The sequence below is a fragment of the Urtica dioica genome, chromosome 2 (genome assembly GCF_054948205.1).
Source record: "Urtica dioica subsp. dioica isolate 48M chromosome 2, U.dioica_male_clone48M_v1_H2, whole genome shotgun sequence".
NCBI classification, from domain to species: Eukaryota; Viridiplantae; Streptophyta; class Magnoliopsida; order Rosales; family Urticaceae; genus Urtica; species Urtica dioica.
This window is the reverse complement of record NC_142757.1, coordinates 50,443,470-50,455,424: the sequence shown is the minus strand read 5'-3', so window position 1 is coordinate 50,455,424 and position 11,955 is coordinate 50,443,470. Positions and strand designations below refer to the sequence as shown.

Genomic DNA, 11,955 nt, shown 5'->3' with positions numbered 1-11,955 from the left:
CTTGTACCATGTTTAGGATTGTTGTTAACTTATCTAGTAGAATATTATGTTGAACAACTAACTATGGTAGACAAATAAAGCAAGCAATGAACAAAGTATAAAAACAGTGAAGGCAATACTATTGTTTCATTTGGCACCCTATACTATAATCTAGTGAGCGGTGTAATCTCGTTCAGTTACAAAGTACCTAATCCAGTGACCGAGTAAGTCCGGTGGTGGAAAACAATTCACTATAGTAGTTAGAGGTACAAGGAATTACACTCGCACATTCCCTCTCAAGAAGCCGTTTCTTCTGATCTCCCAATTAACTTAAATCTAATAACCCTCCCTTAGATCAACTGAGATCGCTCTCTCTTTCACACAACCCTCTCAGCAAAATAAATGCAATCACACGTTATAATCAAGTCTTTTCTAGTACGGTCCGCGGCGAGATTGAAAGTAATTCTCACACTCACACTCTGTTGTTGATGAAAAATGAGAACCAAAAAGACCAAGCATGAGATAAATTGGCCGTGTGCAACTAAATATTAATTGAAAAAACAACATAAAATCATATGCGAGTTTTGTTATAATTAATAAGAGAATCGAATTAGTAGATCAAGAAACCAATCCGATTGATTATGCAAATATCTTGAGACTAAAAAATATTATATTTTTAGTTGCGTGCGTGAGAAATAACACGTGATTCAGTAACCTAAATAGTTGCATAGAGTCTAAACAACATAAAATTTTACCATGCTAGAGAGGAATCAACATATTCTAACGGCCATGGTTCATAGTTGTTTTATGCTTCCACATGTGTTATTAATTAGTTGGCTGTCGTTATTTTTAACCCCACCGTTGCTGATATAAGACCATCATCAATAATCAGAGCCAAAAAAAAAAACAAAAAAAAAACAAAAAGACCATCATCAATAAAATGATAAATATTATATCTAAAAATTGTCAATAATTATATTACACAGGATGTTACCAGCATGTTAAGCAAACGTATAGGGGGTCAAACAATAACGATGGGAATAATTATATCCATTGAATATGTGAATTTCACAAGTTAAAAGTTACAACATATAACTAATTATTTAAGTCTAGAGGCTATAGTCTCTAGGTACTTTCTTGGCAGTGCAAGATTGAAAACGACTATGTTTGGTGGAATATTATTTACGTGTTGAATGGACGCGCATGTATTATGTAGACCATATATATCAGGTAATTAGTATGGCATAAAACTATTTTCACACACCCATTGTCAAAAAGAGAGAGAGAGACATCATTGAAATATTCTCCCGCTTTAATTACTTAAAATGAAAGAAAAGAACGATGTCATGTCACTTTAGTCTTTGCATACTATAGAGCTAACTTTTGAAAAGTATAACATTCTGCCCAAGACTTGATGTTACTTAACACCAAAAATACTGTTTCTTACTTTCTAGAAAAAGAGACACAGTAATCTTATAGCCTTGTGCCAGAGGCCCAGAACAGCTTGCTATGGATAAAGTTGCATGGTTATTAATAAATTGTTAGTACTATCTTGATCTCATGTTCAAATTGACTTCGTCTCATCTTCCTTTTTCTTCCCTTTTGATTATATATGAAGTTGATTAATGAGTATTTTTCTGATAAAAAAATCGTTTATCTTTAATATTTCTTGAGTACGACCTTCACTACTCCAATAATATATTAGACATTTGATATAAATGTTTACCTACTCGATCTAGTAGGTTTTGTTAGGTAAAATATGAATATGCAGAGCACATATTTATATTCAGACAGGAAAAAAAATTATATTTAATCTATCACCATGCAGATAAGATCATGATAATTATTATTACGTGCGTGATTAATGTGTAATAAACGATAAATTAAATGAAAAAGTTACTAACAAAGAAAATTACCTACACAGCACACCCAGTATTTAAAAAAAAAAAAATTAACTCTCAAAATAATTATATGTTAGTAATTTTTTCTCATGAAAGATAAATGCTATACAAATTACAGTCAGCAGAAAATTAATTAGGCCTATTGTATTTCTCTTTCATGGGCAAAAGCTAGCATATAATAATATTTTTAGCAATCTAATTAGAGAAATCAAGAGATGATCAATTTTGCACTGGCAAATTACTCAAGTTCCTTTAAGAAAGTTACACACAAGTTGTAGTGATGATCAACTTCCTTAATTAGTTCAATTTTTTGATTTTGTGTTCTCTATGAAAGTCATGAGTTACTCTTCCCATAAAATAAAAAAAATAAAAAAACTATGTGATACTTTAATATAAAAAAATTTATACTATTTTTCATTCATATATTTTTTCACTATTTTTCATTCATTCGTATATTTTAAACCCATTAAGCGACACAACCTCAGTATAATTTAGAATGATTTTGTTGTAATCAAATTTGCCTCCCATGAAATATAACATATCTTTGATCTTTTGGGATCGATCTACCCACTTTAAAGTGGCGCGTCATCAAAATTCCAAAGATTATTAAGGGCTTGAAATTTTTTGTTCTATAATTGCGTAAATAGGATTTGAGTTTGTTAATTCATTTATGTATATACTTTCAGCCTATCGATTTTTTTTACTAAAACTATCTGATTCGTTGCATTTATGTACATTGTTAATTCATTTATGTATTATACCTTCATTTTTCTTATGATAAAAATGACGTCTTAATTGCTAAAACGATGTTACAAGTCTAAAAATGACGTCACAATGCAAAAAGATAACTCAGTCAAATAGGTCGAAAAATATGTTTGACCAAAACCGAATACCGATAAACATGGTTGCAAGCTATTTTATGATGGCACGTGGCATTGCTTCACGCGCCAAGCATCAAGCGCCGAATGTCAAGTAACAAGCGCCAAGCGCCAAACGCCACGTACCAAGCGCCAAGCACCAATATTCTATAAATAGGTCACTCGCACATAACAAAATATAAGCCAGTCTCTTGACTCAGAATCCTGTCTAAACTCATAATTCTATCAACCCATAACTCTCTCAACTCATAAAAAAAGACCGATGATCCAGCCATTCGACGAGAAAGAAAAAGAGAAAGACTAAGGATCTGATTACCCAACAAAGACAGCGAATAGAAGACGAAAAATCCAACAAGAATAACTAAGAACACAACGAAAAGATATTCACCAATCCAAAGGACTATCAAGAGGATAGCAAGTGTTCACAATCCTTTTTGAGAACCAAAGAAATGTGACTCCGACAACACAAGGTCGAGACACGTCGCAAGCTCGCACCCCGACACGTGTGTCCCTTAAATGTTATCCAAAAAATCACATTAACAATATATATATATATATATATATATATATATATATATATATATATATATATTATGCGAATCGATAAGCTGAAAGTATGCATATATATAGCGACGGATTTACATGAGGTCCAAAGGGGTCACGTGATCTCCCTCAATTTTTTTCTTACATTTTTTATTTTATTTTAAAATGTTATCTTAAAAGTTTATAAATTAGCCCCATCAAAGATCTTTTTTTCAAATTAGCTCCCTTTAAAAAAAAATTCAAATTTGCTCCCTGATGAGCTTTTTTGGATCCGTCATATATATAGTTGTTGGCGCGTGATATTCGTTAAACATGTTAAAGTTGTACCTTCCCTTCCTTGTTTTCAAGTCTACGAGCTCATGATCATATATATGTATTATGTATACCACTTATTTTTTTTTTTTTGAGGAAACGTGGTCGGTGCCACGGAATATCATAAAAGCCCTCACGTATGGCGGAGGAAAACCGTGGTTACAAAGATAAGAGTGAAAAGAAACCAACAGAAAGAAAACAGAAATAAACTCAAACAAACAAGGCCCTAGGCGGCGCGGGACCTCAACTCGCGATCATCGGCTTTAATGGCCTCTTCCGAACAAGGCGGGACTAAACCCAGCCAGGTCGAGGACGAGTGATGGTTAACCGCGTAGCGCGCTAGATTATGCGCAGCAACATTACAAAGACGAGAAATATGCATAATGCGAAAAATCTCAAGCTCCCTCACCTTTCTGAAGATGCGGTGCAGCATCGTCCCAAGCTCTGTCGCAGGCGTCACACCCTCATCGATCATTCTCACCACCCCCAAGCAGTCTGACTGGATCTCCGCTCTCCTGCCGCCGACGCTACGAACTAGCTCTATGCCCTGGAGGACAGCATACGCTTCCGCAAGCTGGGGGGAGAACCCCCTAGCCAGGAAAAGCGTCTGCGAGGCGATCACCTCTCCGGTGTGGTCTCGAACTATACAACCGACACCGAAGCCTCCACGGTCGCGAGCGAGAGCCGCGTCGACGTTAATCGACAGGGTCCCGTCACTAGGGGGGTCCATCTGGGGGTCGTAGTCACCCTCGTGCTCGTCGGAGTCTCCCCAACCGTAGCCGCTCTGTACTCCTCGAGGAAGCTCACCGTCCACTGGACTAGCTGTGGTTGGCTCCAAGCTGATCTCCCGGCCAAGACATTGTTCCTGTGGTTCCAAAGTTCCCAAATAATAGTAATGAAAAGCTCATGGAAACGAACCTCAAGGGTCTCCGTCGCTCTGAGGATAGCGTCGAAAGCATCGCCGTCTCTGAAAGGCGGAAGAATGTGGCCGAAGCCCACCTCTTTCCAGACTCTCCTGCTCCACCTGCAACCCCAGAAAGAGTGGAAAACAGTCTCTCTCGCCTCCTGACAGACAGGGAAGCTGTCGTCAGAGGTGATCCTCTTCTTGGCTAAGACTGCTCTGGCCGGGATTTGGCCTAAACAGACTCGCCAACAGAAGAGTTTCACCTTAGGAGGAGCTCTCAGCAGCCAGAACTTCGTCCACCACTTCTCCATCACCGTCGGGTCTGAAGAACTGGCGACCGGAGTACTGGCTCTCTCCATCGCGACACGGAAGCCGCTCTTGACGGAGTACTCTCCGTTCTCGGTGAAATGCCAGCGTCGCACGTCAGGAATGTCCTCACCCCCACACGGAATGCTCAGGATCGCCGCTGCGTCCTCCTCCCCGAACATCGCTGTGATGAGATCGGCGTCCCAGCTACCGTCGAGTCTCATAAGCTCAGCTACCCGCATATCGGGGGGAATCCAAGGGGGGTCAATCCAGGTGGCCGGTCTGTCCCTCGGAATCCAACTATCGCCCATGACCAACACAGACTCCCTGTCTCCGATCCTCCATCTCGAACCGGACTGAATGATCTCACGTCCCCAGAGAAGACTGCGCCATATGGAGGAGCTACACGAACCAGGGAGAGCCGTCATAATATCACCGTCGGGGAAGTAGCTCAGTCTATAGACTCGTCCTACCAGACTATCCGGTCTCCTGAGAAGCCTCCAGACACTCTTAGCCAGAAGGGCCTGGTTGGACTTCTCCAGATCTCTGAAGCCCATCCCGCCCTCTGACTTGTGTCGCGTGAGGTCCTCCCACTTACACCAGTGGATCTTCTTCGTCGCTGTTCCACCCCTCCACCAGAATCTGGCGATCGCCGAGTGGATGTCTCTAATCAAACGCAGCGGGATCTTGTGGCACGAGGCCACGTAACTGGGGATCGACTGAAGGACGGATTTAATGAGGACCTCTCTGCCAGCCTGCGAGAGGGAGAGGCCATTCCAACTCTTAATCTTAGCCCAAACACGGTCTCTTACAAACCCAAAAAGCTCCGCCTTCTTCCGACCAGTGAACGCGGGAAGACCCATGTATCGCTTATGGCAGTCCGTCTTCCTAACACCGAGGATCTGAGCCAGAACCTCGCCCTCCTCATCGCTAACCTCCGTACCAAAACAAACATCGGACTTTTGAAAGTTCACCATCTGGCCCGAGGCCTCAGAGTAAGTCCGTAAAATGTCTGTAATCCTCTCACACTCTTCAGGTGTCGCTCGGCAAAAAACCAAGCTATCATCCGCGAAGAGAAGGTGAGACACATGAAGGTCCCGGAACCGGACTCCAGAAATCGCTCCAGAATCCTCGCTCGCACGAAAGAGGCTCGAGAGACCCTCAGAGCAGAAGAGGAAAAGGAAAGGAGAGAGAGGGTCCCCCTGGCGGAGGCCTCTGAAGGGAGTCACACTGCCTCGGATGGAGCCGTTGATGTTAAAAGCGAATCTGACTGAGGTAACGCATCTCATGATAAGGTGCACCCACCGCGTGCTGTATCCCAGTCTCAGCATCATCGATTCCAGGTAGGCCCACTCAACCCTGTCGAAGGCCTTCGCCATGTCAAGCTTGAGGGACGCACACTTTCCATTTCCGAAGCGTTTCCGCTTCATCGTGTGGAGAGCCTCGAAACCAACCATGACATTATCGAAGATCAGTCTACCACCAACGAAAGCGCTCTGGGACTCAGAGATAGCATCGTGCATAGTAGTCTTAAGACGGTTGACCAAGCATTTGGCCACTATCTTATAGATCACATTGCACAGGCTGATCGGTCTGAAGTCACTGACTCGTCTCGGGTCCTCGACTTTGGGGATAAGGGTGACCACAGTATCATTGATGGTGGTCACCTCGTCCCCGTCGTTAAGAATCCCAAGGCAGGTCTTCAAGACCGATTCGCCTACTACGTCCCAATATCTCTGGTAGAAGATCGCGGGAAAGCCGTCACTTCCCGGGGCCTTGATTGCATCCATCGAGAAAAGCGCCTTTTTCACCTCCCCTGGCTCAAAGAGGCGCTCCAACTCGGCGTTCAAAGCCTCTGAGATCCTAGGCTGAACGCCCGCAGAAACTAACTCGATCCTCTGAGGGGAAGGCCTCGCTGAAGAGAAAATATCACCAAAGTATCCTCTCTATCTCAGTGTCCCCACTATGCCAATCCCCGTGATCGTCCTCCAGTCCTCTGATAGCGTTCCTCTTCCTCCTAGCAGAAGCCTTACGGTGAAAAAGCTTCGTGTTCTTATCCCCGCACCGCATCCAGGACACTCTGCTCCTCTGTCTCCAGTACTGCTCCTCTTTCTGAACTAAGGCGTCAAGCTGTCTCTCCTCCCGTCTAAAGGACTCCATACAGAAGTCCGGGCCCGAAAGACCCGCAAGATCAACGATCTTCTTCTGCTTCTCAATCCTGTCTCTGATCTCTCTGTTCCTCTCTCCGCCCCAGCGGGAGAGGCTCTGTGTCACGACCCGCGAGCGTCGTCACCTCGCCCGCAAGCCGCGACTCGACGGAACCAACATCACGTAGCGGGAGCATATCATATATGAATAATATAATGTAAACAAAACATTTAAAGTAAATACATAATTTACAAAACATATAATATACGAAATACGATATTATTAAAAGTGCGGAAACGTTTACAACAAAAGTGGTTATCGGAAATCTCGGGAAATTTTTCGTTTTTCTTTCAGAACTAGAAGTCGTATATCGACCCTTATACATACATATATATGTGCATAGAAGCTCCCGACTTTACATATATACACGGGATATTATTTAAGGAAGAGTCGATATTATTCAAAACATTATATATATAGAGGTCTACTTCCCGAGCCAGAACCCATAGCCCGTAGGTCAAGAGATACGCGTCCCGTCTCAGTTTCCTTCTCGATCGTCTACATTGCCGCCTTGCCCTTATCTACATTACCAAGGGACATAAAACTATGAGTCGAATGACTCAGCAAGCGGGAGTCTAGCCTATGAAAGAAAAGCAGCTAATGCAAAGCATGTGACGTGCGAACAAGCAAACAAGAATGCAGGATGAAGCTATCACCTAAAAGTGACTAATGAGCGCGCATCCTAGAAACTAGTCTTCCCGCAAGGTTATACACTCTTCACTGCTATAACCTCCGGTCCGACTAGAGACCAGTTCCCGACTTCGAGCAGCAGTCGTTAACCGATCTAAGTTTTAACACTTGTCTGGGATCCACTAGTGGTACTTCCTTCATCATGACGTCAGCGCCACTGGTCTCTGGCATAGTGAGCTCGCGAACCGCGACCATCACCCACTACGCCCCGGTGTGCTCAAGGCAGCTTCCGGTGAGTCTTCCAGCAAGCAATGAGCTCGCGATGCGCGACCTTCACCCATTGCTTCGAGTACTCGGCGCACGGACCGACATGGCCCGCCAAGCACAAGTCAGGGACTTGTGAGTACCACCGACACGAGTTTAAAGTTTGGGTACACTGCAGCTAGCAGCGTACACGTTAAACTTATATACGGAAGAGCGTGACGGGATAAACCCCGAAAGAAATTATTGTTTCCCTTTGAAGCTCGTTTAGTGTTTTAAGTTGAAAGCTCGAAATGTGACTTTCGAACTCTCTACTCTCGATTGAATTTGAGAGTCTATCGCTCTTCCGTCCTCTCGATTCTAACCTACTTCCTAGAGTTAGAAGAGAAGTCTAACCACACACAAAGCAAACAAGGCTGGTTCAAGTTAGCGTTTGAACCTAACGGGCGAACCCGAGCTAAGGTTTCAAGCAAGAGTGGCCGAAGCCTTAACTTTCGAGTTTATTCATTTTTAGGCTTTTACCTACTCTTGTTTACTAGTAAGCAAATTCACAAACAAGCAGGATTATACCCTTGGTAAGTAGTTGACTTATGTCTCCACACTTACCCGGAATTGTTCGACAGAAAGCTTGACGATTCCTGAAGATGTCTTGCTTCACACGTTCTTCGAGACACTTGGCACTTGTCGAACGTCGAGAGAACTAGCATCCGGAGTTGAACATCTGTTAGTTATTGGATTCGAGTTTACTTAAAGATAATAGGGTTCGTTGTCGGGATTAGAGTCGGTTCGGAATTTGGGAATTTAATTTATTATTCCCCGGTTTTTCGGAAGTTTATTCAAGACTCACGTATCCTCATATCGAGAGTGATACGAAATAATGTTCAACGAGTAATCACGAGTCTTAAATAAATTAAATAATCCGAAATTAAAAATAACCGAGAATTCCAAATGAATAATTAAATTAAATTCATAAACATTATTAAATAAATAATTCTAAATTATTTATTTAAATACTGAAAGTACATATATAAGAGTATTTAAACGCTGTAAGCGATTTAAAACTCACGAGTTAATCGAGCTTTATTTCGATAACTCTATCAACTTGAGATCTTCAGAGGCTAATCTCAACGCTCTCGACTCGTCTGGTTCCCGTCCGTCCGTCAATGTCTGTAAATCAAACCTGGAACTCAACGACGAGTTAACATCTTAAAACCAAATCCCGATATCACATAACTCAAAACCCGAACCCATAACCCAATCAAGCGAACTCAACATAAATCCAACTGACCGGAAACGACCACAAACTCAAATCGAGGCTCAGACTTTATCATTATTATTTGTGAACTAAAACGCATACCCGAGACCAAGTTCACGGCCACAACAAACATACGGCTCAACCAAGTCACACGGCCAAGACAACACACGGCCACACAAATCCCAAACTAAACAAACTCACGGTTAAGACATCACTCAACAAGTATACAGAGTCTTAAGTTCATCATCACAGCCTCAGATATTAACAACAAACAAATAACCAAACCAAACACATCAAACAACTCACGGCCAAGAAATCCACACGGCCAAAACCACAATCCAAACCAAAACTCATCAAAATCCCACAATTCAATATAGCCTCAACAATTCTGATCATAAACCACAACAACAACAACAATCAAGCTCAGACAACATAACAAACCGAGCAATTGCACTGAAATCGAACCCGAAATCAAAAACCCCCAATTTAAACCCTAGTTCATCATTTTCGGGTAAATTAGGAAAAATCCGAATCAAAACTTCAAATTCAAGCTACCACTAGCATCAATCGAGTTCCATGAACGATAAAAACCAATCAATTTAACCGAAATCAACTTGGATTTGGAAATCCCCAATTCAGAATTTCAAACCCTAATTTCTCAGAAAAATCAATTCGGTTTAGCTTGTTCTTACCGAGATTCTCACGAATTCGGTGTCCTCGTCGCTCGATTGTGTGTTCCCGGCGTCCACTTCCTCGGCGGCGGTCACGGCGAGCTCGCGGCGGCGGTGTGTCGCTCGGTCTACGCGCGCGCGGTGGCTCAGCGGTCGGTGACGCGCGAAGGCGAGAGAGGGAAGAGACGAGTGAGAGGTGATGGCAGCGACGACGTGACTCGGCGGCGCTGTTCTTCCTCGGGCCGGAGCGCGCGGTGGAGCTCGGTGCTGGGTGATGGCGCGCGAAGGAGAGGAAGAAAGAAGAAGATGAAGAGTTGAAGGTGGTGGCGGTGATGATGGCTCGGTGACGAGCAGAGGAGCGGCCGAGAGTTTTTTTTTTCCTTTCTTTTCTCTTTTTTTTTTCTCTGGTTTCCTCGTGTGGGTTTCGGCCGAGTGAAGGGTGAGGAAGAAGAAGAAGATAGAGAAGAGAGAGAGAATGGTGAGGTGGCAATGATTTGAGGAGGAAGTGGCCATGTGGCACGCTCACTCTTTGCCACGCGTGCATACGTGGACCAATCCCATCCTGCCACAACTCTCTCAAATCAACCCCTGCTTCTCTTTTTCTTTCACTTTCGTCCTTCAAAATATTGCATATAAGTCCTTTCAAAATAAACTCTCACAATCCTGTCCTTAATTAATTAAAAATAATCTTGAAAAATAACCGAGAAAATTATTATTACTTCTCGTTATTTTGAATATATTTAAGGGATTCCGGAATTTATTTTTACTCTTGAGATTTTTAAATCTCCGAGTATGTTTCGAATAATAATATTGGATTACTCGAATATTCTCATTCCGAAATTTCATCGACCTTAAATATTATCATATTCCAAGATATTTAAAATTTAAGGACGCCTCATATGCAACAAGAATTTGAATTAAAACTCGTCCATTTTATTCAAATTCACAAGTAGAGCGTTTACAAAAGTTTATACATTACACTCTGTTTGCACTGACGGATCGCATCAGTTAAGCTCGGACTCTGATCACCACTCTGGCCCGGCTCCCAAGCTCTACGGATCCGCTCGTCACACTCAGGTTCACCTATCCAAGACTCCTCAAAGAAGAAACGCCTCGGCCTCCTACTCCGCCGGCGATCTCTGAAACCCGCCGTGAGCAGGAGAAGGGGTCTATGGTCCGATCTCCAGAACCTCAAGTGACGAACAGTGGCCGAAGGGAAGAGATCGCTCCACTCGTGACTAGCAAGGCATCTATCCAAGCGTTCCTCTGTATTTCCTCTGCGCCAGGTGAAGGGGTCTCCCTCGAAACCTACGTCATGTATGTCACAATCCGAAATCATCTCTCTGAAAGCAGATAACTGGCCGGGACCTCTGTCTCTGCCTCCTCTAATCTCTGAGTTGGAGGCGACTTCGTTCATGTCACCCCCAACTAACCAAGGACCCGTGAAAGAGCTCCGGAGACGACGAAGAAGCTCCCAAGTATGTCTCCTCTGGGCGCTCACTGGATCCCCGTAAATCCCCACAAATCTCCAACTCTCGCCTGACTCGTTAACTAGATCTCCCTCGATGTGATATCTCGAAAACGTCCCGAGTAGGAATCTCACAGGCTCTTTCCAAAGTAACATCAAGCCTCCACTCCTACCAAGACAATCCACCGTCATACAGCCATCAAAACCCAGCAGCACTCTCACCCTTTCAGCCCCCTCACTCCGTAGTCTAGTCTCCGATAGAAAGATAAAATCGGGACTATGATCACAAACGTGGGCAAGGAGGGCTGACCTCGTCCCGGGGTTGCCTAACCCCTGGACGTTCCAAATAACGCCTATCATCGCGTTCGGCGGCCCTCACTCTCGAGGGGCGCCGCTCTCTCATCAGTAACAACTAAGGTCGAATCTAACGGGCTAGAAACTTCCAAAGTACGAGTAACAGAAAATAAGTCTCTCCTCCCAAGGTCATGTGTGGCAGAAAATAAGTCTCTATGTCCTGTGTCAAATTGAAGCACATGAGTTTGAGGGGTGATAGAGTGACTAACCTGTGTGTCGAGCGTGGATCTCAACACTCTCCCTTGCCCGCTCACACCCTCGGACCCGGTCTCTGATTCAGCTACC

The 11,955-nt window shown here is 43.5% G+C and overlaps 1 long non-coding RNA gene across 1 annotated transcript; it reads right to left on the bottom strand.

The window, feature by feature from the left end:
• Positions 1 to 8,864: 8,864 nt before the first annotated feature.
• LOC149405349 (uncharacterized) lies at positions 8,865 to 10,342 on the bottom strand. Its single transcript, XR_016295475.1, has 2 exons — positions 9,870 to 10,342; positions 8,865 to 9,102 (listed from the first exon to the last, which is right to left on the bottom strand). It is a non-coding gene; the product is annotated as an uncharacterized LOC149405349 (long non-coding RNA).
• Between the last annotated feature and the right edge of the window lie 1,613 nt (positions 10,343 to 11,955).